The sequence below is a fragment of the Microtus oregoni genome, unplaced genomic scaffold (assembly GCF_018167655.1).
Source record: "Microtus oregoni isolate MIOR12 unplaced genomic scaffold, Mior012 000016F_ref0000370, whole genome shotgun sequence".
Taxonomy (NCBI): Eukaryota; Metazoa; Chordata; class Mammalia; order Rodentia; family Cricetidae; genus Microtus; species Microtus oregoni.
The window spans coordinates 1,088,806-1,110,431 of record NW_024543075.1 but is presented as its reverse complement, the minus strand read 5'-3'; the positions used below and the strand labels follow the sequence as shown (position 1 = coordinate 1,110,431).

The 21,626-nt window shown below is 50.5% G+C and overlaps 1 protein-coding gene across 8 annotated transcripts in view; it reads left to right on the top strand.

Annotated features, from left to right (window-relative positions):
* Shank2 (SH3 and multiple ankyrin repeat domains 2) overlaps window positions 1-21,626 on the top strand; it is a 456,357-nt gene that overhangs the window by 165,390 nt on the left and 269,341 nt on the right. The gene's annotated exons all lie outside the window — the stretch shown is intronic.

The window sequence follows — 21,626 nt, the reverse complement described above, 5'->3', positions numbered from 1 at the left end:
GCTACTCAGGGCTGGAACTGTGAGTTCATGCCATTGTCTGACCAATCAGAGCCCTGAAGTTTTAGCTCCTGCTGAGCCTAAGAGGGTCTATCCCCAGTGACCTCCCAGCCTGCTGAGAGTTAAGATCCCACTTGCCACCTGTCTGAGTGTCTTGTTGCTGTGGTAAAATACTCTGACCAAAAGGTAGCCTAAGGAAGGAAAGGGTTCAAGGGTGCAGCCCAAGGCGGTGGTCATGTGGGCTCCTCAGTCAAGAAACAGAGAGTGATTAGAACCCCCTTTCCACTCCCAACACAGTGGCTTATTTCAAAGAAGTTGGTTTATCCAGTTTAATCCCAGACTAGTTAGGACTGGGCTCAGTCTCTGTTCTCCTCAGCTCCTGGGTTTTGCACCGAAGACCAGCTGATTTAAAAGTAGGTGTCCCACTTAAGCCTGGGCTAGATGTGTACCAGGGACCAGCTGCAGTCACTCACTGTCCTCAGCTCCCGGGCTTTACCCTGAAGAACTGCTTGACAAATAATAGCCAGGCAGGAGGGATGCTAGTCCTGCCAGAATCCCCGGATCCTTGCAAGCTCTGCTCCTCCCTGGCCTGTCACCTATGCCTTTCCTGGCAACATGTCCAAGTACAGGCCTGGATGAGACTCAGCACCCAGGTTGGCTCCAGTTGAGCTGGTGCCGAGACAGAGGCTTTTCCAGTGCCTCTCTGTGAGGACCCTCAGCCATCAGTAAGTCAGGGGAATCCTGTGTTCAACGTGAGGATTCAAGGGCTTTCCTTCCTAAAGCCCCATACCCACAAGGGCTGCTGGGTATTGGGACTGAAGAAAAAGCATAAGGCCAAGGACCGGAAAGGGTGAGAGTCCATCTGGTATTGTCTGGGTGATCTTGGACCAGCCATATTCTCTCCCGGCCTCAGCAGAGGCCTAAATCTTCCCCTGTACCCCTCACAGCTGCACACTTAACTCTCTGGGTCAGAGCTGAGCCAAAATGCAAGAGGGATAGCTGCAGCAGAGGTGGTAGCAGGGGTGAGGTGGGGGTAGGGGCTCTTCCCTGTGGTTCTTTATGGCCGTCCAGGTATGTCAGCCATATGGAAGGGGCTGTGGGATAGGCAGGATGCAATTGGTCCAATTAAACAGGGCAGAGGGAAGATTTCTAATTCTGCTCTAATAAGCAGCAATAGCGAGACTTTATCGGAGCTGTGGTGAGAAGAGGGAGGGTTCCCCCATGCGTGTACCTCCACAGGGCTCACTCTAACCCGTGGGAAAGAACAAGTCAGAGCTCAGCGAAGTGGCAAGAATTATCAGAAGAAATGCAGGGATGAGCAATCACTGCTGGGTTTTGCAGCTCCCCTGGGTCCTAGCGTCTGAGGCAGCCAGGCCGGGCACGAGAGACTCTCATATCAGTACGCCATCATCCCCTGAGACCGTGGCTAAATGGGCTTTGCTGGCCAGGAGATGCCAAGGTGGCTGATAAAGAGCCCTCAAAATATTTTTGCTTCCTCTAGACTAGACCCATGGGATGACCATCACGGTTCTTGGAAAGAGGCTGGTGTCACACGGTCTGAAGGGGTAGAGAGATCAGCCGGAGCAGCAGGGAGAGCGTGAAGGAATCAGTAGCCTTCTGCAAATGGGCTTTGTCCAGTTTATTTCTTTGTAGCACTGCCCAGGCTCCTGGGAACCAGTGGGAAAGAGACACTTCTAGCTGTGAGAAGTTCCCAGAATCAGGAGGCTGCTTTGACAGAGCAAGAGAAACTTACCTGCATGCAGAGGCACTGACTCTCTGCTCAAGGCCACTGTGGTCACATGGTGTCATCAGCAAGACCTCACACAGTGGGAGGCTGCTAAAGGGTGCCTTGCAGGCTTGGGAGGACCCTGCACTTCCATAATAGAAAGGTGACTTTCTGTGATTTTTCTGAGCACAGTCTTTCTGATAGAGCAAATCCTCCAGAGGGTGGGTTGGGGCAGCGAGCTGATGTACAATCACTGTGTCCTAGCCCCCATCTCCTCCTCCCAGTGGGGGAAGTTGAGGGTACAGGAGGAACACTTAGCTCTGGGGTCTGTCTGGCTTTGTTCCAGTCCCTTCCAGAGACCTGTCTGAAAAGGTACTTGGTCTCCAGACCACGAATTCAATCCTCTCTTAAGCTCCATCGGCTTGCTGGTTAAATGCTGGCTGCTGTGTTTTCTGCGTAGCTTGACACCTGGCTGAAACAGTGCTTGAGGTTTTAGCGAGGTATAGACCGTGGCCTTTCTTTTTCTTTTTTTTTTTTTATTTTTTTATTTTTTTTATTTTTCGAGACAGGGTTTCTCTGTAGCTTTGGTTCCTGTCCTGGAACTAGCTCTTGTAGACCAGACTGGCCTCGAACTCACAGAGATCCGCCTGCCTCTGCCTCCCAAGTGCTGGGATTAAAGGCGTGCGCCACCACCTCCCGGCTGACGGTGGCCTTTCTGTTTTCTTCTTCGCTCCAGGCCAGCTGCACTTTCTCCTTCTTCTGGGGCAGCTAGTCAGCCTGGCTTCCCTGCTCCTCTAAGCCACTGTGTCCACCAACTCTCTCCCTGCTTGCCTGTCTGCCCATCAGGCTCCATCAATCTGTGTTCTGTCCCATTCCCAGCCAAGATGGTGCCCAAGACCCCATGAGGCTCTCAGAACTACTCATTGAATAAATAAGTTGCCAGTTCATGCCTTAGAGGAGGGCTGTCCTTTCTCTGTAGTGACTATTCACAGCAGAAATTCTTTCCTCCATGTCAACATGGGTGACTTCACTTAAGGAGAACCCTGGTCCTCACTGGCCAGACGGGAGACATCAGCATGTCTTCTGGGAAGATGGCTTGGTCATCGACTCATCCAAACTAGTCACAGTGGCCACCGACATTCATTTCCCTTACTTCTCCTCAGATCTGAGAAAGGCCTAGAGAAATAGTGGTGTGTCAGAAATACCCATCCAGAGCAGACAAGATGGCTCAGAGGGTCAAGGAGCTTGAGGCTAAGCTTGACAACCTGAGTTTGATCCCCAGATCCCACATGATGGAAGTAGAACCAACTCCCAAAAGTTATCCTCTGACCTTCACATAGGCACGTGGCACATACCTGTAGCTTCAAACAAACAAACAAAACATTCCCAGCTAGGTTTGGAAGAGTAAGGAAGGCACATGGCAAGGCTGGAGGGCAGAGAGCTGTGAAGTTGGGTCCAGGCCAGGCCCAGATCACAGTGGCTTTCTTCTGTTTTAGGTCAGTAGCTAGTTCTAGGCCACATGGCCACACCATAGTCTGCCAGGCAGAGGAGGGTACTGTGCCAAGAAACAGGACAGGAGAAGGGCAGGTGACAAGTGTCAGTAAATACAGAAGACCCAAGGATTCTATCTCAGGAGCTGGACGAGTTCCAGGAGCTGACACCTTCTTCCCACCCCCCTCCACCCCCACTGTCCAGAGAGCTCAGGGTGTGGGCCTCATCTCTTGCCTCTGATCTTGTATTCACTGTTGCATCAAGAGGCCGATGGGAGGGCCTGGAAGATGGCTCGGTGGGCAAAGTACTTGTCAGGCACATATAAGGACCTGAATTTCCATTCCCAGAACCCACCTACAGCTAGATGTGATCGTGCATATCAGTAACCTGTGTTCCTGAGGTGTGCTGTGAGGTAGAGGCGGGAGAGTCCCTGGAAGCCCGTGGGCCAGCCAGGCTGGCACATGCATCAGTGAGCAAGAGATCCTGCCTCTAAGGAGGTGAAAGGTGAGGCTTGCCACCCTAGGGTGTCCTCTGACTTTTATATCTGCCGTTTGGCACATGAACATGTCTGTACACACACATGCATTCAGAGGGTGGATGTCCTGTAAAAACAGTGTGACCCATCATTAATCACCACGTACGTGTCAGTGGTTTCTAGGGACCTCAGTTGCCCACATGTCTCAGCCACATGCAGGCCCTCAGCCGTAGACCTGATACAGGTTTAGTGGGATCTGCATCGAGCCCTATGGCAACTCCTCTACACTCTGGCTGTGGCAAGAGGCAGGTTGTTTTCTTCAGTTCTATCATTCTGGGGCACCAGATAAACCTGTAGACAGTATAGATGGCAGGATGGGAAATGTTCAGTGAGTGCAGACTTCAGCGCTTGCAGGAACTGTCTTACTGAGTTTGGGGGAGACCTTCAGCACTGACATATATTCCTTTATAGTGATTCGTTTAAATACAAATATGTGAGTCAAGAAAATAATGCTTATTACATGGCTGTTACTAAAAGTGATCCTGCTGTGTGGAGGAGCGATGTGAGACACGTCCTCCGTGGGTGTCCCCCTGGGGGGAATGCCTGAGGTTGAAAATGAGGGCGTGAGCACATAATGCCTGGCCCAGTGCCAGGAGATACTAGATGCTGTGGTGTGATTGTGTAGATGGTTGCTGACCTACGATCTTGAAATGTTTTCACTCTCTGATGGTGGGGACCAGAGGCCCTTTAACAGAAAACGGGGTTTGGATTTGGGATGTCTCCAGCTGGCACTCTGTATTCCAATCTCTGTTTCTCTCTAGTCCTTGTGCAGACCAGGCAAGTGCTCTGCCATGTGTTACAAACCTGGTATAATATACATCTCATCAAAACGGCCTGGGTCATCCAGCACGGGTCACAGTGTAATGGTGTTTTCTTGTGGCCACTTCTCATCTTATTTGCTCTTCAGTGGAATGTTGTCTCCCACAAAACCACTGTGATAGTTACTAGACAGTTAATGCTTTTGGTCTATGCCCCTTACTTTTGAGTGAGCTTTTTGATAAGGCAAGATCAGCTTAATATAAATATTCCATCTGCTTTCATCCAAGTCAAGTCTGTAAGATACTGAGTTCTGGAGATGGCTATGATAATTTTGAAACTTTAAAAAAAGTCACATTTATTTATTTGTTTACCTATTGTGCGTGTGGATATATACATGCTGTGGGTTTCATGTAGAGGTCAGAAAGCAGCTTAGGGGAATTATTTCTTCCTTCCACCTCCTGTTCTCTATGGGTTGAACTCAGGCCTTCATGCCTGGGTGAGTACTTTTACCTGCAGAACTATCCTGGCCCTAATAATGAGTTATTTTAGAAATAAGGATTCATTTCACATCTCAGAAACTGCTGTGACTCTGGAGAACGGTGATGTGATGTCTTCCTCTCCCGAGCCTCCCCACTCCTCCCACTCCTCGGGCTTTCATCGGAGGTTAAGGCATTCAAAGCAGAGTCTACCCAAGTCATTTGAGAAACAAAACTTACTGTCTAGCATCTCAGAATAGGCTCCAGTTCTTGATGCTGAGGTTGCCGTGGCAACGCTTCTTTGTTTTTGGGAAACCACAGACATTATCCTATGAACTGCAACAGTCCAGATGTGGATCTTGCCTCTGGGTTGGGGGAGGGGTAGGAGCAGGGGGGACCATGCAGCACAACCGGTCCCTGATGCTCCACTGCCATCAGAGTCATGACGTCATTGGTATTCCCACATAGCATCTGCATAGATTGTGGACAGAGGAGAGCCTGCTCCTCGTGCCTCCGGGGGCTGGTTTTCCAGGTGACACAGGTACCTTTCCTCCTAGCTAGCCATGCCAGGCCACCTGACCCCAGACTTCACACAGAATGCAGGAGGTAGGGTCACTTACTAAAGGTTGGCTCGGCTGACTGGCTGACTGGCCAGTGAGTTCTGTAAACCTGTCTCTGTGTCATAGCACTAAGGGTTATAGATGTGCATGTGCCGGCAACCTGGCTTTTTGTTGTTTTGTTTGTTTGTTTATTTGTTTGATACTGAGGATCCCAACTCAGGCTCTTATGTTTGTGCGGCAAGCATTTTACCCAGTGAGCCATCCCTATCAGTCCCTGCAAGTCACTCTTCAGTTGGCCAAGATGGAAGAGCAGAGAGCCCAGCGGATGCCTAGCACAGGGAGGGGACACTGCAGAGTGGCAGTGTCCTATTGTGTATGCCTCGAGGGTCCCACACACCCACATTCACTGTCCCCATAGGCCCCTCTGCCTGGACAGGCATGTCTTCCTCCCACCCAGACGCAGTGTGTGCTTCCACTGCCACAGGTAGGATGGCATTTGAATTTCTTTCCAAAGGCCTCACATATCTGGCACTTGGACCCCAAAGTAGCAGTATTTGGAGGTGTTAGGGCCTTTAACAAGTGAGTTCACGCCTCTCTCCAGCTCCCTGCCTTGTGTTGTGGTCTTTTCTCCTGTCTATTCACCATTGTGATGCCACTTGCCATGAGGTTCTTACCAGAACCCAGCCAGTACTGGTACCCAGCCCTGGAACTTGCTAAATGCTGGGCTAACAGGCCCTCTTTTCTTATGCGATCACCCAGCCTCAGGCATTTCATCGTGGCCATAAAAAGGCACTAATGCATCCATCCACATGACTGCTTCTTGCTATCAATGAAGGATCTGTGTCCTTTCCCCACCTCCCTTCCCAGCTGGTCCCACTTCCCTTTAAAAGACATGTCTACCCTGACTCCTCTATAAACATTAAAGTCTGCACTCCTATAACCTGTGACTCTGCCCAGAACCCCTGCTGTCACTATAACAACTATCAGAGGGACTCAGGCTCCTCCATCCTGCTGCTGAAGAAGGATCTGGAAAGTGGAAATTTTTTTCCATACCTGTTAGCCTTGACCTGAACCAATTTTCAGCTATTTATAGGTTTTTATTTGTTCTTTCTAGTGTAGTTATCTCCGTCTTCTGCAGGGCTCCTCATGCCTTCTGTGACAGGATGCTGCCCAGACCCATTGACTGTGTGACAAGACAAGAAACATGTTACAGAACTCCGGTGACACGCAGATACTGACACACCTCTGGTCTCCAGGGTTGGCACTATGGGTCTGTGTTGACCGAACAAAGGAATTCTTCAGAAATAATCCCGGGTCTACCTTCTAGGCCACACAGAAGCCTTTCATGATGGTATTGCTGAAGAGTGGATCAGGTTTTGCTTTAAATGTTCATAGGGAGCCAGAGTGGGATTAGCAAGTGCCTTCAAAGGCCCTCTGAGCTAACGTCGGAAGGGACCTGTGGCAATTTGTGGCTTCCCACTTTGCTCTGAGGAGCAAAGAGCACGCGGCAGGCAGCGAGGCTACACAGGCCCTGTGAGCGCTGGGTGTGTCTGGCCCTCACTGGCTCACTGTGGATGTGGCCACCCCCCCTTCCACCTGCCTCCTCCAAGTTCATAGTCAGTTTTGTTTTTCTCCTCTCCTGTTCCTTCCCTTTCTTGTCCAGCTTGTTTATCAAATGCAGCAGGGGAGCCCAAGGGCTTCCCTCACTGCCCCACTGCCCCACTGCCCAGGTCTCTGTGACTGACAGAAGGGCTGAGAGACTCCTGAATCCCTGCTGTGCTACCCTTTAGATTCCCTGCCCTGTGTGACCCTCGACGTTGGTGGCCTCAGCACAGATCCACCCATCCAGCCAGCTCAAAGACCCTCATGCTGATGTCATTTGTGATGAGCTGAATGGTGTCCCCTAAACTGAGTTGGAGTCTAAGTCCTGGCTCCTCAGAATGGGGCCTTCTTTTGGAAATAGTCTTTGCCACGGTCATCTGGCTAAAGTGGGGCCTTAGCATGGACCCTTGTCCTCCAAATGGGGCATTATGAGCACAGGCACACAGGGGGAAGTCACCTGAGGATGCCAGCAGAGATCAAAGTGAGGCTCCTGGGAACCAAGGGTGGCAGCAGATCTTATCACAGAAGCCACCCTGAGTTCATCCTCCTACTGAGGAGAGATGTAGACGGCTTCCCCCTGGGACCCAGGGGTCAGCTGCCGGGCCTGTGCCAATTGCCATTTTGACTTTGCTTCCTGGGAGGTCAATATGGAAGGACTAGTGTTGCTTCTTTGAAGGCAGGCTCTTTCTCTGCTCTGTCTGGGCGCTCCCTGGCCGCCCCTCCTGACCCGTGTGGGGCTTGAATCTTGACTTGAGGACACTTTGTATCACGTCCTGTAGCAGCTCACTTCCCCATTGCCCTTTTTTAGGTCTTGGTCCTTCCTAAGTAACCCCACCCTGAGTTCTCCAGAAGGTAATCATGTGCCTCAGCTCCCCAGTTCACTCAAGCTCAGTGTGGACCCTGCCTGACCTTTCATTCCTGTACAGTTGCTTTGTCTGATGAGGGGGCCAAACGCCAGGAACCACAGCTTGGAATGTCCCCAATAGGCATTTCCGGGATGACTTGGACCCCCACATGAATAATATACTCTCTGGGTCTTTAGGGCAGGAGAGAGGGTCTTGGTATATTCGGGCCATGGTAGCAAGGTACCATAGCTCAGATTGATTTCTTGTAGTACTAGAGGCTAGGAACAAGATAGGGTGCCAGCAACCTCCATAGGCTACTAGGGACACTGGGGCCACTCAGGAGGCCCCACCCTAAGACCTAAATGCTTCGAGATCTGAATGGCATTCAGATTTGGGAAACATGGGTATAGTGTCTGATCTGTCACAAGGAAAGATCCCCTGTGCACCCCAAAGATTCTCCCAGCTCACACATGACTTTGCTAGGCCTCTTCTCTTCAGACTCAGTTTCCTATCTGACGTCCACAAGCATGGAGGCTCTGCCTTGGGGGCTCTGCCTTGGCCAGCAGAGACCCAGTCACTAGTCAACCCAAGTGGCTTCCTCATGGATACCATTGCCTTTTGCTCTGGAGCTCCTGTCTCCACATCCCGTCTCACTCCCCCTCCAATTTCCAGATGTGCTAAACAGCAAGATGCCCAGTGGCGTTGCCATAGTAACAAAAGCCAACCTGGCTATCTGAATGTTGCCCCTCTGATGCACCTCTCCCTCTGCCTTCTAAATGACAGAGCCCAGGAAGGAAGTGGAGGAGAGTAGGTAGGATCCTGAACTGGGGTGTCTCAGAAGCGTCTGGGGGGTCATGACTCTTCCCAAGGCCCCTTGCCTAGGTCTGCTTGCACTAGCAGCTAAAAGTACCATAAACTGGGGGACTTTTATATCCCCTGAGTTCTGGAAGTCAGAAACACAGATGTATCAGGGTAGCTCCTTGAAGACCTGTCCTTAGCTGTGGATGGTGGCTTCATCCCCCAGCACCAAATTCTCCTATGTCTGATGTGTCCACATGTGCTGGATTATGGCCACACTGTAACCCCTATAATGACCTTTTTCATAAGTAAGGTCACATTCTAGGACACGAAGGTGAGAACTCCAACACAGGAGAGATTTTTGTTGCTGTTGTTTGTGGGGAGAGACACAGTTCAGCCTGTAATACTTGTACTAATTGAGGGTGTACCACATCTCATCCTTATGGTGACAGCTCCAGCTTCCAGAGACAGAATGTCTGTATGACACTGGCGAGGGGAAGATAGGCTGTGTGTTCTCAGCCCCAGGAACTTCCGTTGCACAGCAGGTCAGAGGATCCTGCATCCCAGGGGACAAAACAGCATATACTAGCAGGGCCCTAAAGAGGGATGGGGGCTCATTCTAGTTCCTTAGCTTCAGGCCTTGGGGCCACCTTAGCCCTACTTACTGCTATGATTATTTACACCCCAACTTTGCATTCTCTGAGTGTCAGGAGCCATATCTGACTTGTCCCCTGCCACACCATCTTCCAGGCCTCGCCCACTATAGGCCCCAACTGAACTTGTCTCTTTGGATAAGAGGACACAGGGCTTCTCCCTTGCAGACCATTTGAAGGCTTGATTCTGCTCCTGTTGGGACCATGGCAAGACCCAGATGACACAGACCCCACAGCCTACAGTGTGAGCATGGGGGCTGGGTTTGCACACTGTGGCTCTGGGCCACAGAGAGTTAACTGGTTTGGAGAGGAGGCCAGCTTGGTGCAATTAAGTCTGCAATGCTTATTTGCAGATTTTTTTAACACCAATTTTAGTCTAAAAAGCCTGCTTCTCACCAAATAAGATTTCTGATGAGAATTTTGATTGAATTCATGTGTTGTGACGCAAGTTCAGGTACAGGTCGAGCTAGGAACACACAATTATCCCACCTTTGTTCCAGAGCTGGTGATTGAAGGCTGGGTGGTAGGAAGACATCTAAATCCCCATCGTAATGTCCTTCCACAGCTGGTGCTGTGCCAGGCCTTGTTTGCTAGTGTTTTAAAAATGACACATCCTTCACAGTCTATTTTTAAGAGGACAGGTTGGAGGAACAAAAGCATTAGCAGATTTGGGACTCATTCATTTTCAAGTGGAAATGGGTATAGCCTAGCTTTGGGTTAAACATGGCGTGTGGCTGGAGGCACAGGGTTTGCACACCCAGGGCCTGATTAGTGCCCTTCACAGTCTGCAGACTTGAGATGACCATGCTCGTTGACTGACCTGGCCTTGTAGGGCTCCCTGGAGGGGCTCCCTGCTCTTGTGCAACTGTAGAGTAGAGGGGTGTCTGAGCTGAGCTGTATCACATCCCAGGGGCCCTGTGTGGAGCTGCCTTCTGAGAGGAGCATGTGGCTCGCACAGCCACGTTTCTTACTGCAGCCTATTCCCACAAGCAGTGAACTCTGGGAAGGCTGGATTGTGCATGGCTTGTCTCATTACCACTTCAGGGCTCTGGCCCACAGGGCACTCATTTGGCCATACTGAATGAATAGAGAGGGTGAGTGATGCTTTAGTTAGGTTTCTACTGCTGAGACAAAACACTGACCAAAGCCAACTTGGGTAGGAAAGAATTTATTTCATCACAAAACCCACATAACATACTCCACCACTGAGAAGCCAGGGCAGTAATTCGAGGCAGGAACTGAAGCAGAGACTGGGTGCTTGTCCTAGGGTAGGACCCTGTATGGTGACGGCTCTCCGACTGGTTCTCTCTTCCCAGAGACCCCGATTTCCTGCTTTCTTGATTCAAGAATTAAGGTTCTTAACTTCTTCAGGGAGGTTTCCTGGACTCTGTGTTGGGAGTGATGATATCTGTTGAGCCACCTGGAACACCCGGATAGGTGGTGGCTCAATAGATATTATTACCCATTTTTCAACAACTCATGCACCCACCCAGCTGCTCACCCATCTAGCAACTATATACCTACACATATAACTACCCACCTCCCTACCTCCCCATTCTCCCACTCAGACATCCACCTCCACCTGCCTATTCATTCACCTACCTGTCCACTTATGCATCTGCTTAATCACACACACACACACACACACACACACATACACACACACATACACACACACACACACACACACACACACACACCTACCCACTAATGCACACATTTTTTAAAGAGACAAGGATTCTCTGTGTATCCCTAGCTGTCCTGGAACTCACTTTGTGAACCAGACCAGGTTGGCCTCAAACTCACGAAGTTCTTCCTGTCTCTGCCTCCTGAATGTGGGATTAAAGGCGTGCGCCACCACCGCCTGGCTTTCCCACTCATTTTACCTACTCACCCATCTACCTATCTCCATATCCGTCTACCCACCACACCACCCCTCATCTACTCATCCACCCACACACGGACACATCCACCTTCTTATCCACTCAGCTGCCCATCCATACACTCACTCACCTACCCACTCCCCACACCGGTCCATTTATCTGCCAACACAGCTGCTTACCCATCCCCATAAACACATCCACCCATCCAGACAGAAAGCTCGTGCTGCCATGAGGAAGGCCAGCAAAGGTCACAGGAGGTGAACTACCCGCCAATAGAGAGCTCAGGGAAGGCTTTAGTGAGGGTTGAGTCAGGACCAAGAGCTGTGCATTCGGAAGAAAGAGCCACCTGAAGACAGTTGGGTGGCCTATTCCAAGCCCCTCTTTGGGCAGAAGTTTCTAGAGATCTCCTGGGTCCACAGACAGCAAGATGGTTGCATAGTCCGTGAGAAGAGGTAGGAAGTTTAGGCTACACAGGGTGCCGGGTTTCCTGAGTCTTATAGTTGAAAAGCAAGGCCTGAACTCTGTTCCATTGTTAAAAGTCTGTAAGTTTTAGCAAAGATACCACTGCAGTTTACATTTGTGTGTGTGTTATGGGGTGTACATACATGTCATTCTTCAGGAGCTATCCAATTTGCTTTTTGAGAAAGGGTCTCTCACTAGGACCTGGAACTCTCTGACTCAGATAGGCAGGTTGGCCAGTGAAACCTAGAAATCTTTGTGCCTCCACTTCCCCAGAGCTGAGATGAAAAGTACATCCCATCATATGTAGAATTAAAAAACAAACAAACAATGTAGGTTCTGGGGATCAAACTCAGGTCTACATGCTTATGTAGGTCTACATGCTTATGCTACAGCTTACAAGCTGAGGCACTGCAATTTACATTTCTAAGATGAGTGCATTGCCTAGGGTGTGAGCCCTTGCCTTTAGGGGGAAGAGAGAAGCATGGCTCTTGGCTGCTGGTGGTGGCATATGCTGGATCATATTTAACGTAGTCTACTGAGTCATTGATCAAGACTAGAAAAGGAAACAGGCTCTGACGGGTGCAGGCCCGACACACAATATATTCACCACCATTATATCCCCGCCCACTTGGCATAGCTGAGGTCAGGCTCAAGTGTGCTAGCAGCCTACCACACAGCACCATTCAAATGTGGTGCCAGTTACCATTGGCACTGCACATGTTCATGGCAATGAATTTTGATGGCCCCATCTGAGATGGATTATGAATGGGACAAGGAGCAGATGCTCATGGTGGCCTTTGTACATCCCGGCACTCTTTCTCAACAGAGCGCAGGCGGGGTACAGCCTTCCTCCTCATTTTAACTCCTAGCACATTTGGGCTGGGATGGAAGCCGTGAAAAAGAAGCCACAGTGCACTGTAGCTTGAATAATCTCCTTTCTGAAGAGCGCTTTGCATCTAGCCACGGCCCAGGGAATCCACTGTGTGCAGAGCAGGGGTTTCCAGACAGGGTGGCAGAGGCCTCCCTGATAAGCTCAGGCACTGGTTAGCTTAGGTCTCTGATCAGACCCCATGAGGCTCAGGCTACTCAAGTGATGTGTGTGCAGCTCCCAGGGATGACTAATTGCTGTCACCTCCTGGGACTCCTGTGATTGGTCTTCTAAGGAATTAGCTCTTTGAAGCTGTGACATGGTTCTCCTGTGGACAAGTCCCTTTCACTGAATGCTGGTGCTCCATCAGTTCTTGGAGGATGTCATATCCTGGGTGTTTGGGTGCCCTGTGCTCAGTGTTCCTGAGAAGTGGGAGGCGACCATTGTGTCAGGTGACCTTGAGCCCAGGATCACATTGGTGCTCTCTTAGGCTCTGAGCAGGTAAGTCTTGCTGAGGTCAGTGAATCACATCAGGGTCTTTATGAGGAAATGAAGCTCTTGAGAAAGAAGGTAGGACTCAGCAAGGCTCAGTGTTGCCCCTGAATGTGAGGCTCGCAACTTTCCTGTGCCCAAGAGCTCATGAATACACAGGGAGATCTGTCTCCAGCCTGTGGGTCAAGCTCAGATGCTTCTCTGACCTGTGGCAAGTGGCCACAGCAAGGTATTGTTCACCCCCAAACAACTGTATGTGGGTGCTGCTAACACAGTCTACATCCTATGGGAATCCAGCCCATCCACTGTTAGTCAGTCCCAAAATCCCCAGAACCCTTTGAGGATTTTGCAGTGTCACCACCAGATCTTGAGAGTGGACCCTGGCCTCTCAGTCCTGCTGCTGGGGAATGCTCTCTTCTCTACATTCTTGTGGCAAGAACCTTCGGTTATAGGCACAGGCTACTGCAAAGAACACGATTGTTAGTGATGGCTAATAAATAACTCCCAAACAGATCTGTCTACCCCATCAGACAGAGGTCAGTGACAAGGCAGTCAGCAGACAGAGAAAGCTGTGAATATTGAGAATACTGAGTGGTGCTGGAGGCTGGGAAGGCAGGCAGACCTAAGCTGAGCTTGTATGGACCAGCTGTGCCTGGATCCCAACCCCTTGATGGGTCTCTGTGTAAGGTCCTTAAACATTCTCATTCAACAAAGCAGGAATGTGATGTCTTTCTTCAGGACTGTTGAAGTTGTTCTGTACAATATTACCTAAAATGAGGTAATCCACTTATTTGTCTGCCCATTTACCACCCATCCATTTATCTACGCCTCTAGCCATCATATATCTAGCCAACTAGCCATCCATCCATCCATCCATCCATCCATTCTTCCTTCATCCAATCCAAATCTCCAGTCAGCCAGGTAGCCAGCTACCTATCCATTTATCTACCAATCTACCACATGCCCAGCCCATATAACTGGCCATCCACCCTCCACTCACCCATCCATCATCTTTCCATTCACCAGCATCCACTTATCCACCCACTCACCCAGCCAGCCAGCTTCCTGTCAATCTGATCCATGCAGCCAATCATCCTTTCCTTCCCCTCTTTACTATTTTAAATCTGTTTTGGTGAGCTTGTCAGATCCCAGCCGCACAGCACTGGAGAAAGCTTCCTTACCCTCAGAAATGGTAATTTATCTGCATCCACTGCCTACTGCCAGGCTGGGAGCAGAAAGGATTTGAGTTCACAGGTAGTGCTGGGTCCTACACGGGTCAGAGACTGGGCCTCACAAGGGCCTGTCCTCTACTTACCCACCCCTGAAGAGTCTTACTTCCTTTCCAGCCAGACTGGAGTTTGTTTGTTTTTTATCTACAATCAACTTGCTGTTGATTCCTAAGGACTTCCCAGCCACTGAGTTCTTTGTGTTGATCATAAGTTTCTGCATGTGTGCCAGCATCCTGAGCTGCCACCTTTCTCTGCCTTGGGTTTGTACCCTTGGTACAGATGAGTGCCAGGTTTGATTCCATTCCGATTTGCATATTGGCACCAGGTGAAGGGACCAGCTGAACCTCTGCCACAGAGCGGGGGCAGAGGGTGTGAATGGAGGGATTCTGCTGGCGCAGCTGCAACACACCAGGGACTCCCTCATGAGCTTGGCAGCATCCTGGAAGGGTGAACTCTGGGTCCTGTGCTGTAAGTGAGTGTAAGTTCCTCTTCCATGAGCCTGGAGAACTGAAGGGCTGACATGGTCGGCATCTACAGCTGGTGGGAAAATGCCTCTCAGCCTGTTGGTGGCTGCCACCAACCTGGTCAGTATATCTTAGATTGTCCCATCTTGAGAAAGGAAGCACGAATTTCCTAAGGGTGGAGAAAGCAGCCAGAGCTTGTGGAGAGTTCAGGTCGGACAGTGCGTGAAGGAGAGTCATAGAAAGGTAGTTGGGGCACCTCTGATGTTTGCCTACAGGCTAGAGGCCCTTCAATGTGTTGACAGATGTGTTGGCAGAAGCAGATGTGTTGGGAGGTCAAGAGTGAAATAGATGGCTGACTAAGGGAAACCCTGTCTGGAGGATGAGGGCAGGATTGGGAAGGGAAGGTAGGAGATTTTTACATCTTCTGTGTCCCAGACAGACTGAAGTTGTTGGCTCAGGACACCAGCCTCTCTGACCTGGAAGCGTGTGGAAGCAAAGCTCACTCCTGTATTCTAGGCCAATTCTTTCCACGAGGAACCAGATTGGGTTTGGGAGGGGACATACTGCAGTGTGAGCTGTTTTTAATTAGCCCTCACGGTGAAGTTGTAAGGAGCTGTGGAGCCTGCCAGAGCCTCCGGGGCACCTGTTGGTGGCTGACCAACTGGCTGTCCTCTCACATCACTGGGTCACCAGAAGTACCAAGGGGCCACAGCCAAAATCTCATCTCTCAGATGACAAGCCATGCCCGCTTCTACAGGCTGTGGGTAGAATAACCTTCTTCATGGTAGATGCAGGGCTCATCCCAGCAAGGAGGGCAAGGCCAGGGTGCTCACATCCCAGCAGCCCATGGATCCTGTCCTCAACAGCACACAAGGGGGCTTTTACTCTCCACAAAGGCGACTATTGAGACAGACACTCTTCTTCCTGGAGTCATCCAACACATGTTGAAATGTAGCTTGTTTGGAAACAGTTTTGTGCACTCAAGTTAGAATGAGTGCATACTGACTTAGAGCCCTAAATGACCTCTGCTTCTACACAGAAACGGGGCAGGGGCTGCTTTAAGTGTAGGGACCACAAAATCCAGTGGAGAGGATCCATGTGAAAATAGAGGCAGACTTAAGGGTGACACAGTCACAAACTGAGAATACATGGAGGCTCTGGAACTGAAGGAGGTGGTGGGGATATCTGCCTGGACCCTTATTGGGACCTCAGCCCAAGTGCTATGACCTGGCTTGTAGCTTGTAGACTTGATACTATACTTTCTTGCTCTTAGGAGCCACAAACAGTGGCCATCATTTAAGTCAGAGGCCTATAGCCCCTTTGAAGATCACTCTACTGTGACATTGCCTCCTGCCTTCACAATGGGAAAGCAGGAAGTTGTCCGGGCTCACCCACGGGCTGCATGCTGCAGGTTACACACGCCACTTGGATGTGACACTGTAGGAGACAGCCCAACAGAATGCTCTACTGTGAAACAGGAGTGGTGTTACGGGACTGGGGACCCATGTCACCACAGGTCCCTGCCTCTTTACTTCCTTGCAGGAGGCTATGGCAAAGATATATGGCCTCATGGGACCCTCAGGGACTGGTTGGTCCTTGGGGTATTTGGAGGAGTTCTCAGGGCTCCAATCTCATCTCTTCAGGTCTTTGACTATTGTGCTCTGAGAGCTGAGACCCATGGGGGCACCAGCACCCTTGGCTTAGTCTCTTCGGCTATGCTTTCCAGCTTGTGTTTCTCTCCCCAGCTGCCATGGGCTCTGTGAGGTGCGAACACACTGCTCATATATCCCAGGACCCCCTAAATCAGCCTGAGGCCCCTTCTTCCCTAGAGCAGGACTGTGAACTATCCGGCACCTCCTAAGGTGGCCCAATGGGTCAGGAGCTTTCAGCTACTCTTGCTGACAACATGGGGATCCAAGGCCCTCTGAGGTGACTCCTCCCTGGGCCCCACCTGGCCTGTCTTTATCATTCAGTTGACATGGACGTTGGGAGAGTACAGTACCCCTGAAACCCAGCTTCCTAGAACACAGACCTCCTGCACAGGTGTAGTCCAAGTGGGTAGCCCCGACTCAGCCAGTTCAACTATATGGGACACCAGTGCGTACCCTTTGGCCAAGCCTTTTGACTTCAGTCTTCAGCTGCAAGTAGCCAAAGGATCAGAGAACAAGGATGTTTCCCTTCACTAAAGGAAAGATACCTGGTGCTGAAAGTTGGCTACTGTGGTTATATGAGTTTCAGACATGGTGAGCTCTGGGTTTCAAGTTTACATAGGGAAAAACCAAGGCCTGAGTCCAGGATAGACCAGTCTGTAGGCCCTTCTCTTCTGGCTTGTCTCCACCAGCCCCTGGCCTAGGAGGAACGGATTTCTTCTTTGTCCATGTCTAGCACTCAAGCACCGTGAGATGGGGTGCCCATGACTGGTGGAGGGAGTACCAACTATGGGTCTGAGCCTTCATCTCCCTTCCCTCCCGCCCTCCTTGGGATGCTAATCCTTGCTGACAGCACACTGGATGCTCCAGCTCTGACATTACCAAGGCTCAGGCCAACTCCTCGAGAGGCCACCAACTCCTTCCTGGTCCATGCTCAGTTTCTCCTAAGAATCCCATGTATGGCTGCTGGGCAGAGGCCTGAGCCCTTGTCCCTTGTGGCTCACTAGCCTGCTTGCCCATAGACCTGTGCAGGTCATCAGCCAACTAGGTGCAAGTGGCACAGGATCAACTCACACCCCAGGCTGTGAGGCTCTGTTTCTGAGTTCGAACTTGTACCAATGCCATTCAAGGCATCGTTCATGATTGGGATGCATGACTTTCTGACAGTCCCTTAAGCTAGGCTCAGTCCTACTTGATATTCTAGAGTCTAGTGAGTTTCACACTACTCTGAGAGGCATGGGTCAGGGGTCAATGCTGCTCGCTCTATTCCAGTGTTTCTAGATGCATCATGATGTACTTGAAAATATGTCTGGTCCTGATAGTCCCATAGTAAATAGCCACCTGATTTCATATGACCCATGGAATCTGAATGATACCTTCTGCTTTGAGATTATCCAGGGTTCCGTGGAACTAACTCTGAAAAGCTACACCAAGACCACCAACAGCTGCACTGGGAATGCTGGGCTTGGCTGGAGTATCCCAATAGACAGGGATACCTGTTTGTCCTCTCTGGGCAGAACAGAGAGAAAACAAGCCTTGAAGATGCCTATCTTTCAAACACCCAGTTCCAAGTCCTGGTGGCTGTGGGCAGATCCTAAACTGTAAGGGACATTTGGATTTCAAAAAAAGAAAAAAAAAAGGAAAAAAGAAAAGGAAATGATTTACTAGTATTTAAAAATTGAGAGATTTCACATGACAGCCCAAGCTTCTGCCTGCATTTTTTTAGGAAGTGGAAAGGGTCTTGCCGTCACTAAGACTGCACAGGGACATGCTGTCCCAAGGGAACCTCCTTCTCCTGTCTCCCTTACTCCAAAATGGAAACCAGTGGGTCTCAGATTCTCTTAGCCATTAGGGATGGGTGTAGACCCACCCTGCCTGCTCAGCCTTGTCGTCTAGTATGACAAGAAAACCATACCTGGCCTAGCTGACTGGAACTCCAGACTGTGGCACCGTGGAGTCACCTCCCTCCAGTCAGTTTCTCTACTAAGGGAAGTCCCTGAGTTTGTCCTAGGCAGGCCCTAGAAGCCAGATTTCAGAGAACCCAGGCAAAGCTGCTCTGAAACCCATGGGTGATTGCAGCGTTGATCCCTGCTGGTGAGTTGGAACTGTGGGCTGAATTAATCCGATGCTGCAGCTGGGGGTTAGGGACTTCGGGGCACAGAGGAGGCGTCTGGTAGGGGCTGCTGTTGAGCTTGAGGGAACACTCTGGCAGGTTCTCAGTGCTGTTCCCTTTCCAGAGCAATTTAAAATTAATTAAAAACGCTGGTGTGAGAGGGGGCTCCTCACAGGCAGCCTGGCAGCCTGGCGCAGCCCCGCCCCCCTATTTTTAACACTGACAGCAGATTCGAGGATTGACGGCTGTGCTTCCTGGCATTTCTCTCTTACTTAAAAACACAGCAGAGGCCTTGCTGCTGCCAAACCTTCTACCACCCTGCTCGGCAAGGCCACATTTGGGGAACCCTTCCTCAGAGTCTCATCACAGTCCACTGACGGGTGTGAACATAACTGTTCTTAGATCGGATGGAGGGACAATGGCCTTGGCACTGTTGCCCAGCTGAGGTCCTGAGTCCAGGCCCTGCACTTCCATCTCCCCGGGGTCCTTATAGGCCTGTACCGAGCAGAGAGGATGCAGGGCAGAAAAGGGTCCAGAGGGAGACTGATGAGGTTATGGGGTCCCAAGTAAAGCCACTAAGTTCTGGAAAGGGGTGTAAGCAAAGTTGGGCTCCATGCCAGGAGTGGATTCTTGTTTAGTTTCATGTGGGCAGAGCTGTCCTGGGCCTTAGATGTCTCATGTTCCAGGCGGGGAGGATCCCATTCCAACAGTCTTACATGGATGGTAGTAAGGATGGTATAATGGTGTCCCCAAGAGAAGACTGTGGAGCTGTGGATCTGGGCCAGCTGTTTAATCTCTCTATGCTAAAGTCATCTCCTGAAGTCATGGCATGTCATCATGCCCTCTCTTATTGGGTTGATGTAGCCATTAGACAAGTCAACATTGGATTGTTGCATGTGTGGACTTCAAGACAAGGATGGCTGGTAAGCAAATGATCCACATTGGCCAGAACATGTGACCAATATTTTCACTATTAATCTATAGATTAATGAGATGCTGAGATGCTGTGATTTCAGAACCCCTCCCTACAGAGTACCCAGGAAGGATGGGGTCTTTGCTCTTTGCCTCCTTTAAAAGCCCCCACCATCTTCTTTGCCTCCTTTGTGCATGGTGGCTCTGCCAACCTGAAGCGATGCTGCAGGCACTGGCTTGCTATCCTGCTCTGCCTCCCGGAGGCAAAGGCCCCGGTGCTGGTCTCAGTCTCAGTCATTCTACTTCTGGCGTCCCCAAGGCCACCCTCTGCCATAGGCTTTTCCATGATGTGTGTGGACTTTCCCAATGTCTTTTGTGGTGAGGTGTCCCCTCCTTGGTGGCCCTCCTGCCCTCTGCTCTTGATACTGTCTGACTACAAAAAGCTCACAGACAACTCCGCCCTGTGGCGTCCAGTCTTCTCCAGTGGGTATCTATTTTCAGCCCTGCAGCAAGCAGCTGGGACGCTCGCCTCTCCGCCTTTGTTCTGCTCCTCCTGTTTCCCAACTCTGTAATTATGGGATATGTTTATTCATTCACGAAGGGCCTGCCTGTGATTCTTAATTTCATGGTGCCCCTCCATGTTACTCGGAACATAAATCTTATTCTTTACTGGAGTCTGACCTCATCAACCCCACTCTGCTACCTGCCATCCTGGTTTGGGCCTCTGGGAACAGACTGTATGAGTGATAGGATCTTACTGGATCCCACCCTTGTCCATGATCACCAAGACAGCATCGCACCAAACATCCATCACAGTTCCCTGAGGTCACCCAAGGGAACCAGAGCAGGCAGCCAGTCAGTAGACAGCACCTTCTAAGCTGCTTTCTTGCTGCTGCACTTAGGGAGGTTCCAGAAGCAGGAAAGAGGAACACCATTCTGATATCATCGGGGTTATTGTTTCTGGTCTTCTGCTAGAAGGATGACCTCTGGCTTTGGCATTGTTACTGGAGCTGTTAGGGTTAGACCCTGGGTTCTCTATAACAGTTTTAATAATGGCTTAATAGTTTTAATTGGTGGCTCATCCTCAGTAGGCTGATTAAAGAGACAACTAATAGTGAAAAGCAGAGAGAAGAGTAACTCTGTGCGGCCACACTGGGAAGAGGGACAAAGGTCCAGAGACTCCCATCTGTCCTCGGGGTCCAGACATGAGGTTCAGGGTTAAACAGGGGGCAGGAGGTGTGCATAGCTAAGCAGTCCTGGTCAGGGTGTGATCCTGCCCATCACTGACACATCACTGTTAGCTCCAGGCTTTCCTACAAGAACTCCGTGAGATCTCTCTGGGAGACAAGTTACCCCCTCTGGCTGGCACCAGGCTTCAGCCCCTTTTCTATTTCCCAGCTTGAGACTCCTGCAGAAATTCCAATGCCTTGGGGTCCATTGTTTCAGTGGTCTGACAGGTAAAAAAGGGCACAAGCACCTCTCTGGGATATCTTATTTTATATGAGAAAATTTACTCCTGCTGCCTAATTAGTGCTTCCAGGAAAGCGATTTGCCCTAACCGTAGGCACATTCGGGGCCCTTTGGCCTGCAGCGTCCTTCTTAGAAAAGGACAGGCGCAGAGAAACAAGTGCCACAGGCACAAAGATGTCCCGGCCATGCTACTGATCAAACAAAGAGTGAAATTGCATCTCACCCAGCTCCAGGGAACCTGGCCTGAAAAGGACAGCAAGAAGCCTCTAGGGGCATTATATAATGTCACCCGGGACAGCACAGAGCTGTGGCATGGGGCCAGACGCTCTTGGCTGTGCGGGAAGGAAAGGCGAACTTCAAGGTCTGTTCCTCTGCAGGTGCTGGAGCTGTCCCGTGCTGCACATGGGGCTATGTCAGATGCAGAGGCTCTCATCACATTCTAACCACCTCCCTGGTGATACCAGCGGGACCAAGTTCAGGGGCACGAAACTGTACGCCCCTCCCCATCTCCTTGGGACAAATGTGTGGCCACATCAGGTGGCAGTAAGCAAGGAGAGTGATCTTCCTGGCTTGTGCTGCTGACCCAGATAGGAAAATGGAGCGTTCCTTGGGGTGTTGGCATAAGCAGAGTATAAAGGAGTG